The sequence below is a fragment of the Oncorhynchus kisutch genome, unplaced genomic scaffold (assembly GCF_002021735.2).
Source record: "Oncorhynchus kisutch isolate 150728-3 unplaced genomic scaffold, Okis_V2 scaffold1547, whole genome shotgun sequence".
In the NCBI taxonomy this organism is placed as follows: Eukaryota; Metazoa; Chordata; class Actinopteri; order Salmoniformes; family Salmonidae; genus Oncorhynchus; species Oncorhynchus kisutch.
The window spans coordinates 45,966-53,419 of NW_022263492.1; the positions used below are offsets into that span (position 1 = coordinate 45,966).

The 7,454-nt window shown below is 34.3% G+C and overlaps 12 non-coding genes across 12 annotated transcripts; all 12 read left to right on the top strand.

Moving 5' to 3' along the window:
- The first annotated feature begins 107 nt into the window (after window positions 1-107).
- On the top strand, window positions 108-219 carry trnal-caa (transfer RNA leucine (anticodon CAA)). The gene is made up of 2 exons: window positions 108-145; window positions 174-219. It is a non-coding gene; the product is annotated as a tRNA-Leu (tRNA).
- An 893-nt stretch (window positions 220-1,112) lies between these two features.
- Window positions 1,113-1,224, top strand: trnal-caa (transfer RNA leucine (anticodon CAA)). Its single transcript has 2 exons — window positions 1,113-1,150; window positions 1,179-1,224. It is a non-coding gene; the product is annotated as a tRNA-Leu (tRNA).
- A 345-nt stretch (window positions 1,225-1,569) lies between these two features.
- On the top strand, window positions 1,570-1,681 carry trnal-caa (transfer RNA leucine (anticodon CAA)). Its single transcript has 2 exons — window positions 1,570-1,607; window positions 1,636-1,681. It is a non-coding gene; the product is annotated as a tRNA-Leu (tRNA).
- A 431-nt stretch (window positions 1,682-2,112) lies between these two features.
- trnal-caa (transfer RNA leucine (anticodon CAA)) lies at window positions 2,113-2,224 on the top strand. The gene is made up of 2 exons: window positions 2,113-2,150; window positions 2,179-2,224. It is a non-coding gene; the product is annotated as a tRNA-Leu (tRNA).
- Window positions 2,225-2,573: 349 nt separating this feature from the next.
- Window positions 2,574-2,685, top strand: trnal-caa (transfer RNA leucine (anticodon CAA)). Its single transcript has 2 exons — window positions 2,574-2,611; window positions 2,640-2,685. It is a non-coding gene; the product is annotated as a tRNA-Leu (tRNA).
- Window positions 2,686-3,573: 888 nt separating this feature from the next.
- trnal-caa (transfer RNA leucine (anticodon CAA)) lies at window positions 3,574-3,685 on the top strand. Its single transcript has 2 exons — window positions 3,574-3,611; window positions 3,640-3,685. It is a non-coding gene; the product is annotated as a tRNA-Leu (tRNA).
- Window positions 3,686-4,321: 636 nt separating this feature from the next.
- Window positions 4,322-4,433, top strand: trnal-caa (transfer RNA leucine (anticodon CAA)). Its single transcript has 2 exons — window positions 4,322-4,359; window positions 4,388-4,433. It is a non-coding gene; the product is annotated as a tRNA-Leu (tRNA).
- Window positions 4,434-4,779: 346 nt separating this feature from the next.
- On the top strand, window positions 4,780-4,891 carry trnal-caa (transfer RNA leucine (anticodon CAA)). The gene is made up of 2 exons: window positions 4,780-4,817; window positions 4,846-4,891. It is a non-coding gene; the product is annotated as a tRNA-Leu (tRNA).
- A 428-nt stretch (window positions 4,892-5,319) lies between these two features.
- Window positions 5,320-5,432, top strand: trnal-caa (transfer RNA leucine (anticodon CAA)). The gene is made up of 2 exons: window positions 5,320-5,357; window positions 5,386-5,432. It is a non-coding gene; the product is annotated as a tRNA-Leu (tRNA).
- A 634-nt stretch (window positions 5,433-6,066) lies between these two features.
- trnal-caa (transfer RNA leucine (anticodon CAA)) lies at window positions 6,067-6,177 on the top strand. The gene is made up of 2 exons: window positions 6,067-6,104; window positions 6,132-6,177. It is a non-coding gene; the product is annotated as a tRNA-Leu (tRNA).
- Window positions 6,178-6,524: 347 nt separating this feature from the next.
- On the top strand, window positions 6,525-6,636 carry trnal-caa (transfer RNA leucine (anticodon CAA)). The gene is made up of 2 exons: window positions 6,525-6,562; window positions 6,591-6,636. It is a non-coding gene; the product is annotated as a tRNA-Leu (tRNA).
- A 341-nt stretch (window positions 6,637-6,977) lies between these two features.
- On the top strand, window positions 6,978-7,088 carry trnal-caa (transfer RNA leucine (anticodon CAA)). The gene is made up of 2 exons: window positions 6,978-7,015; window positions 7,043-7,088. It is a non-coding gene; the product is annotated as a tRNA-Leu (tRNA).
- The last annotated feature ends 366 nt before the right edge of the window (window positions 7,089-7,454 follow it).

Below are 7,454 nucleotides of genomic sequence, written 5' to 3' on the forward strand. Positions count from 1 at the left end.
AATTGTTTATTTTTCTTTGTATCTTAAGATCGGCATGTTTCCATCAGACATATCAGACGTTATGTTACAGAATCGCGAAAACATATGAATTTTAAGGATTTATAATTGTCAGGATGGCCGAGTGGTCTAAGGCGCCAGACTCAAGGTGAGAGTCCTTCCTAGTTACTGGGGTGTTCTGGTCTCCGATTGGAGGCGAGGGTTCAAATCCCTCTTCTGACACAACTTTTGCCTTAAAAAGTAGCTCTTTGTCAATACCGAAAAATTCTCCAAATGGTGAAAGTTACTCAAAATCCATAAAAAAAATGTTTTTTATTATATCTTTCATTAGCTTTTAACATTTTTTGTTTATTTTTCTTTGTATCTTAAGATCGGCATGTTTCCATCAGACATATCAGACGTTATGTTACAGAATCGCGAAAACATATGAATTTTAAGGATTCATCGTTCGATACACGTCATCATATGCCTAGTTTAGAATTCAAAAAGTTACTCAAAATCCATAAAAAAATGTTTTTTACTATATCTTTCATTAGCTTTAAAAAAAAAATGTTTATTTTTCTTTGTATCTTAAGATCGGCATGTTTCCATCAGACATATCAGACGTTATGTTACAGAATCGAGAAAACATATGAATTTTAAGGATTTATAATTGTCAGGATGGCCGAGTGGTCTAAGGCGCCAGACTCAAGGTGAGAGTCCTTCCTAGTTACTGGGGTGTTCTGGTCTCCGATTGGAGGCGAGGTTTCAAATCCCTCTTCTGACACAACTTTTGCCTTAAAAAAGAGTAGCTCTTTGTCAAATCCGAAAAGTTCTCCAAATGGTGAAAGGAAAACACATGAACAGTGATTAATCGATTGATAGATGCCATAGTTTGAGAACAGACAACATATGAAACGCGAATAATCGTTCGATACATGTCATCATATGCCTAGTTTAGAATTCAAAAAGTTACTAAAAATCCATAAAAAAATGTTTTTACTATATCTTTCATTAGCTTTAAAAAAAAAATTTTTATTTTTCTTTGTATCTTAAGATCGGCATGTTTCCATCAGACATATCAGACGTTATGTTACAGAATCGCGAAAACATATGAATTTTAAGGATTTATAATTGTCAGGATGGCCGAGTGGTCTAAGGCGCCAGACTCAAGGTGAGAGTCCTTCCTAGTTACTGGGGTGTTCTGGTCTCCGATTGGAGGCGAGGGTTCAAATCCCTCTTCTGACACAACTTTTGCCTTAAAAAGTAGCTCTTTGTCAATACCGAAAAATTCTCCAAATGGTGAAAGGAAAACACATGAACATTAATTAATCCTTTGATAGATGCCATAGTTTGAGAACAGACAACACATGAAACGCGAATAATCGTTCGATACATGTCATCATATGCCTAGTTTAGAATTCAAAAAGTTACTCAAAATCCATAAAAAAATGTTTTTTACTATATCTTTCATTAGCTTTAAAAAAAATTGTTTATTTTCTTTGTATCTTAAGATCGGCATGTTTCCATCAGACATATCAGACGTTATGTTACAGAATCGCGAAAACATATGAATTTTAAGGATTTATAATTGTCAGGATGGCCGAGTGGTCTAAGGCGCCAGACTCAAGGTGAGAGTCCTTCCTAGTTACTGGGGTGTTCTGGTCTCCGATTGGAGGCGAGGGTTCAAATCCCTCTTCTGACACAACTTTTGCCTTAAAAAGTAGCTCTTTGTCAATACCGAAAAATTCTCCAAATGGTGAAAGTTACTCAAAATCCATAAAAAAATGTTTTTTATTATATCTTTCATTAGCTTTTAACATTTTTTGTTTATTTTTCTTTGTATCTTAAGATCGGCATGTTTCCATCAGACATATCAGACGTTATGTTACAGAATCGCGAAAACATATGAATTTTAAGGATTCATCGTTCGATACACGTCATCATATGCCTAGTTTAGAATTCAAAAAGTTACTCAAAATCCATAAAAAAATGTTTTTTACTATATCTTTCATTAGCTTTAAAAAAAAAATGTTTATTTTTCTTTGTATCTTAAGATCGGCATGTTTCCATCAGACATATCAGACGTTATGTTACAGAATCGAGAAAACATATGAATTTTAAGGATTTATAATTGTCAGGATGGCCGAGTGGTCTAAGGCGCCAGACTCAAGGTGAGAGTCCTTCCTAGTTACTGGGGTGTTCTGGTCTCCGATTGGAGGCGAGGGTTCAAATCCCTCTTCTGACACAACTTTTGCCTTAAAAAAGAGTAGCTCTTTGTCAAATCCGAAAAGTTCTCCAAATGGTGAAAGGAAAACACATGAACAGTGATTAATCGATTGATAGATGCCATAGTTTGAGAACAGACAACATATGAAACGCGAATAATCGTTCGATACATGTCATCATATGCCTAGTTTAGAATTCAAAAAGTTACTCAAAATCCATAAAAAAATGTTTTTACTATATCTTTCATTAGCTTTAAAAAAAAATTTTTTATTTTTCTTTGTATCTTAAGATCGGCATGTTTCCATCAGACATATCAGACGTTATGTTACAGAATCGCGAAAACATATGAATTTTAAGGATTTATAATTGTCAGGATGGCCGAGTGGTCTAAGGCGCCAGACTCAAGGTGAGAGTCCTTCCTAGTTACTGGGGTGTTCTGGTCTCCGATTGGAGGCGAGGGTTCAAATCCCTCTTCTGACACAACTTTTGCCTTAAAAAGTAGCTCTTTGTCAATACCGAAAAATTCTCCAAATGGTGAAAGGAAAACACATGAACATTAATTAATCCTTTGATAGATGCCATAGTTTGAGAACAGACAACACATGAAACGCGAATAATCGTTCGATACATGTCATCATATGCCTAGTTTAGAATTCAAAAAGTTACTCAAAATCCATAAAAAATGTTTTTTACTATATCTTTCATTAGCTTTAAAAAAAAAATGTTTATTTTTCTTTGTATCTTAAGATCGGCATGTTTCCATCAGACATATCAGACGTTATGTTACAGAATCGCGAAAACATATGAATTTTAAGGATTTATAATTGTCAGGATGGCCGAGTGGTCTAAGGCGCCAGACTCAAGGTGAGAGTCCTTCCTAGTTACTGGGGTGTTCTGGTCTCCGATTGGAGGCGAGGGTTCAAACCCTCTTCTGACACAACTTTTGCCTTAAAAAGTAGCTCTTTGTCAATACCGAAAAATTCTCCAAATGGTGAAAGTTACTCAAAATCCATAAAAAAATGTTTTTTATTATATCTTTCATTAGCTTTTAACATTTTTTGTTTATTTTTCTTTGTATCTTAAGATCGGCATGTTTCCATCAGACATATCAGACGTTATGTTACAGAATCGCGAAAACATATGAATTTTAAGGATTCATCGTTCGATACACGTCATCATATGCCTAGTTTAGAATTCAAAAAGTTACTCAAAATCCATAAAAAAATGTTTTTTACTATATCTTTCATTAGCTTTAAAAAAAAAATGTTTATTTTTCTTTGTATCTTAAGATCGGCATGTTTCCATCAGACATATCAGACGTTATGTTACAGAATCGCGAAAACATATGAATTTTAAGGATTTATAATTGTCAGGATGGCCGAGTGGTCTAAGGCGCCAGACTCAAGGTGAGAGTCCTTCCTAGTTACTGGGGTGTTCTGGTCTCCGATTGGAGGCGAGGGTTCAAATCCCTCTTCTGACACAACTTTTGCCTTAAAAAGTAGCTCTTTGTCAATACCGAAAAATTCTCCAAATGGTGAAAGTTACTCAAAATCCATAAAAAAATGTTTTTTATTATATCTTTCATTAGCTTTTAACATTTTTTGTTTATTTTTCTTTGTATCTTAAGATCGGCATGTTTCCATCAGACATATCAGACGTTATGTTACAGAATCGCGAAAACATATGAATTTTAAGGATTCATCGTTCGATACACGTCATCATATGCCTAGTTTAGAATTCAAAAAGTTACTCAAAATCCATAAAAAAATGTTTTTACTATATCTTTCATTAGCTTTAAAAAAAAAAATGTTTATTTTTCTTTGTATCTTAAGATCGGCATGTTTCCATCAGACATATCAGACGTTATGTTACAGAATCGCGAAAACATATGAATTTTAAGGATTCATCGTTCGATACACGTCATCATATGCCTAGTTTAGAATTCAAAAAGTTACTCAAAATCCATAAAAAAATGTTTTTTACTATATCTTTCATTAGCTTTAAAAAAAAAATGTTTATTTTTCTTTATATCTTAAGATCGGCATGTTTCCATCAGACATATCAGACGTTATGTTACAGAATCGCGAAAACATATGAATTTTAAGGATTTATAATTGTCAGGATGGCCGAGTGGTCTAAGGCGCCAGACTCAAGGTGAGAGTCCTTCCTAGTTACTGGGGTGTTCTGGTCTCCGATTGGAGGCGAGGGTTCAAATCCCTCTTCTGACACAACTTTTGCCTTAAAAAGTAGCTCTTTGTCAATACCGAAAAATTCTCCAAATGGTGAAAGGAAAACACATGAACATTAATTAATCCTTTGATAGATGCCATAGTTTGAGAACAGACAACACATGAAACGCGAATAATCGTTCGATACATGTCATCATATGCCTAGTTTAGAATTCAAAAAGTTACTCAAAATCCATAAAAAATGTTTTTTACTATATCTTTCATTAGCTTTAAAAAAAAAATGTTTATTTTTCTTTGTATCTTAAGATCGGCATGTTTCCATCAGACATATCAGACGTTATGTTACAGAATCGCGAAAACATATGAATTTTAAGGATTTATAATTGTCAGGATGGCCGAGTGGTCTAAGGCGCCAGACTCAAGGTGAGAGTCCTTCCTAGTTACTGGGGTGTTCTGGTCTCCGATTGGAGGCGAGGGTTCAAACCCCTCTTCTGACACAACTTTTGCCTTAAAAAGTAGCTCTTTGTCAATACCGAAAAATTCTCCAAATGGTGAAAGTTACTCAAATCCATAAAAAATGTTTTTTATTATATCTTTCATTAGCTTTTAACATTTTTTGTTTATTTTTCTTTGTATCTTAAGATCGGCATGTTTCCATCAGACATATCAGACGTTATGTTACAGAATCGCGAAAACATATGAATTTTAAGGATTCATCGTTCGATACACGTCATCATATGCCTAGTTTAGAATTCAAAAAGTTACTCAAAATCCATAAAAAAATGTTTTTTACTATATCTTTCATTAGCTTTAAAAAAAAAATGTTTATTTTTCTTTGTATCTTAAGATCGGCATGTTTCCATCAGACATATCAGACGTTATGTTACAGAATCGCGAAACATATGAATTTTAAGGATTTATAATTGTCAGGATGGCCGAGTGGTCTAAGGCGCCAGACTCAAGGTGAGAGTCCTTCCTAGTTACTGGGGTGTTCTGGTCTCCGATTGGGAGGCGAGGGTTCAAATCCCTCTTCTGACACAACTTTTGCCTTAAAAAGTAGCTCTTTGTCAATACCGAAAAATTCTCCAAATGGTGAAAGTTACTCAAAATCCATAAAAAAATGTTTTTATTATATCTTTCATTAGCTTTTAACATTTTTTGTTTATTTTTCTTTGTATCTTAAGATCGGCATGTTTTCCATCAGACATATCAGACGTTATGTTACAGAATCGCGAAAACATATGAATTTTAAGGATTCATCGTTCGATACACGTCATCATATGCCTAGTTTAGAATTCAAAAAGTTACTCAAAATCCATAAAAAATGTTTTTTACTATATCTTTCATTAGCTTTAAAAAAAAAATGTTTATTTTTCTTTGTATCTTAAGATCGGCATGTTTCCATCAGACATATCAGACGTTATGTTACAGAATCGCGAAAACATATGAATTTTAAGGATTCATCGTTCGATACACGTCATCATATGCCTAGTTTAGAATTCAAAAAAGTTACTCAAAATCCATAAAAAAATGTTTTTACTATATCTTTCATTAGCTTTAAAAAAAAAATGTTTATTTTTCTTTATATCTTAAGATCGGCATGTTTCCATCAGACATATCAGACGTTATGTTACAGAATCTTGAAACATATGAATTTTAAGAATTTATAATTGTCAGGATGGCCGAGTGGTCTAAGGCGCCAGACTCAAGGTGAGATCCTTCCTAGTTACTGGGGTGTTCTGGTCTCCGATTGGAGGCGAGGGTTCAAATCCCTCTTCTGACAACAATTTTGCCTTAAAAAAGAGTAGCTCTTTTGTCAAATCCGAAAAGTTCTCCAATGGTGAAAGGAAACACATGAACAGTGATTAATCGATTGATAGATGCCATAGTTTGAGAACAGACAACATATGAAACGCGAATATCGTTCGATACATGTCATCATATGCCTAGTTAGAATTCAAAAAAGTTACTCAAAATCCATAAAAAATGTTTTTTTTATTATATCTTTCATTAGCTTTTAAACATTTTTGTTTATTTTTCTTTGTATTTAAGATCGGCATGTTTCCATCAGACATATCAGACGTCATGTTACAGAATTGTGAAACCTATGAATTTTAAAGTCTTTTAATTGTCAGGATGGCCGAGTGGTCTAAGGCACCAGACTCAAGGTGAGAGTCCTTCCTAGTTACTAGGGTGTTCTGGTCTCCGATTGGAGGCGAGGGTTCAAATCCCTCTTCTGACACAACTTTTGCCTTAAAAAGTAGCTCTTTGTCAATACCGAAAAATTCTCCAAATGGTGAAAGGAAAACACATGAACATTAATTAATCCTTTGATAGATGCCATAGTTTGAGAACAGACACACATGAAGCGAATAATCGTTCGATACATGTCATCATATGCCTAGTTTAGAATTCAAAAGTTACTCAAAATCCATAAAAAATGTTTTTTACTATATCTTTCATTAGCTTTAAAAAAAATTGTTTATTTTTCTTTGTATCTTAAGATCGGCATGTTTCCATCAGACATATCAGAAGTTATGTTACAGAATCGCGAAAACATATGAATTTTAAGGATTTATAATTGTCAGGATGGCCGAGTGGTCTAAGGCGCCAGACTCAAGGTGAGAGTCCTTCCTAGTACTGGGGTGTTCTGGTCTCCGATTGGAGGCGAGGGTTCAAATCCCTCTTCTGACACAACTTTTGCCTTAAAAAGTAGCTCTTTGTCAATACCGAAAAAATTCTCCAAATGGTGAAAGTTACTCAAAATCCATAAAAAATGTTTTTATTATATCTTCATTAGCTTTTAACATTTTTTGTTTATTTTTTCTTTGTATCTTAAGATCGGCATGTTTCCATCAGACATATCAGACGTTATGTTACAGAATCGCGAAAAATATGAATTTTAAGGATTATAATTGTCAGGATGGCCGAGTGGTCTAAGGCGCCAGACTCAAGGTGAGAGTCCTTCCTAGTTACTGGGGTGTTCTCGTCTCCGATTGGAGGCGACGGTTCAATCCCTCTTCTGACACAACTTTTGCCTTAAAAAGTAGCTCTTTGTCA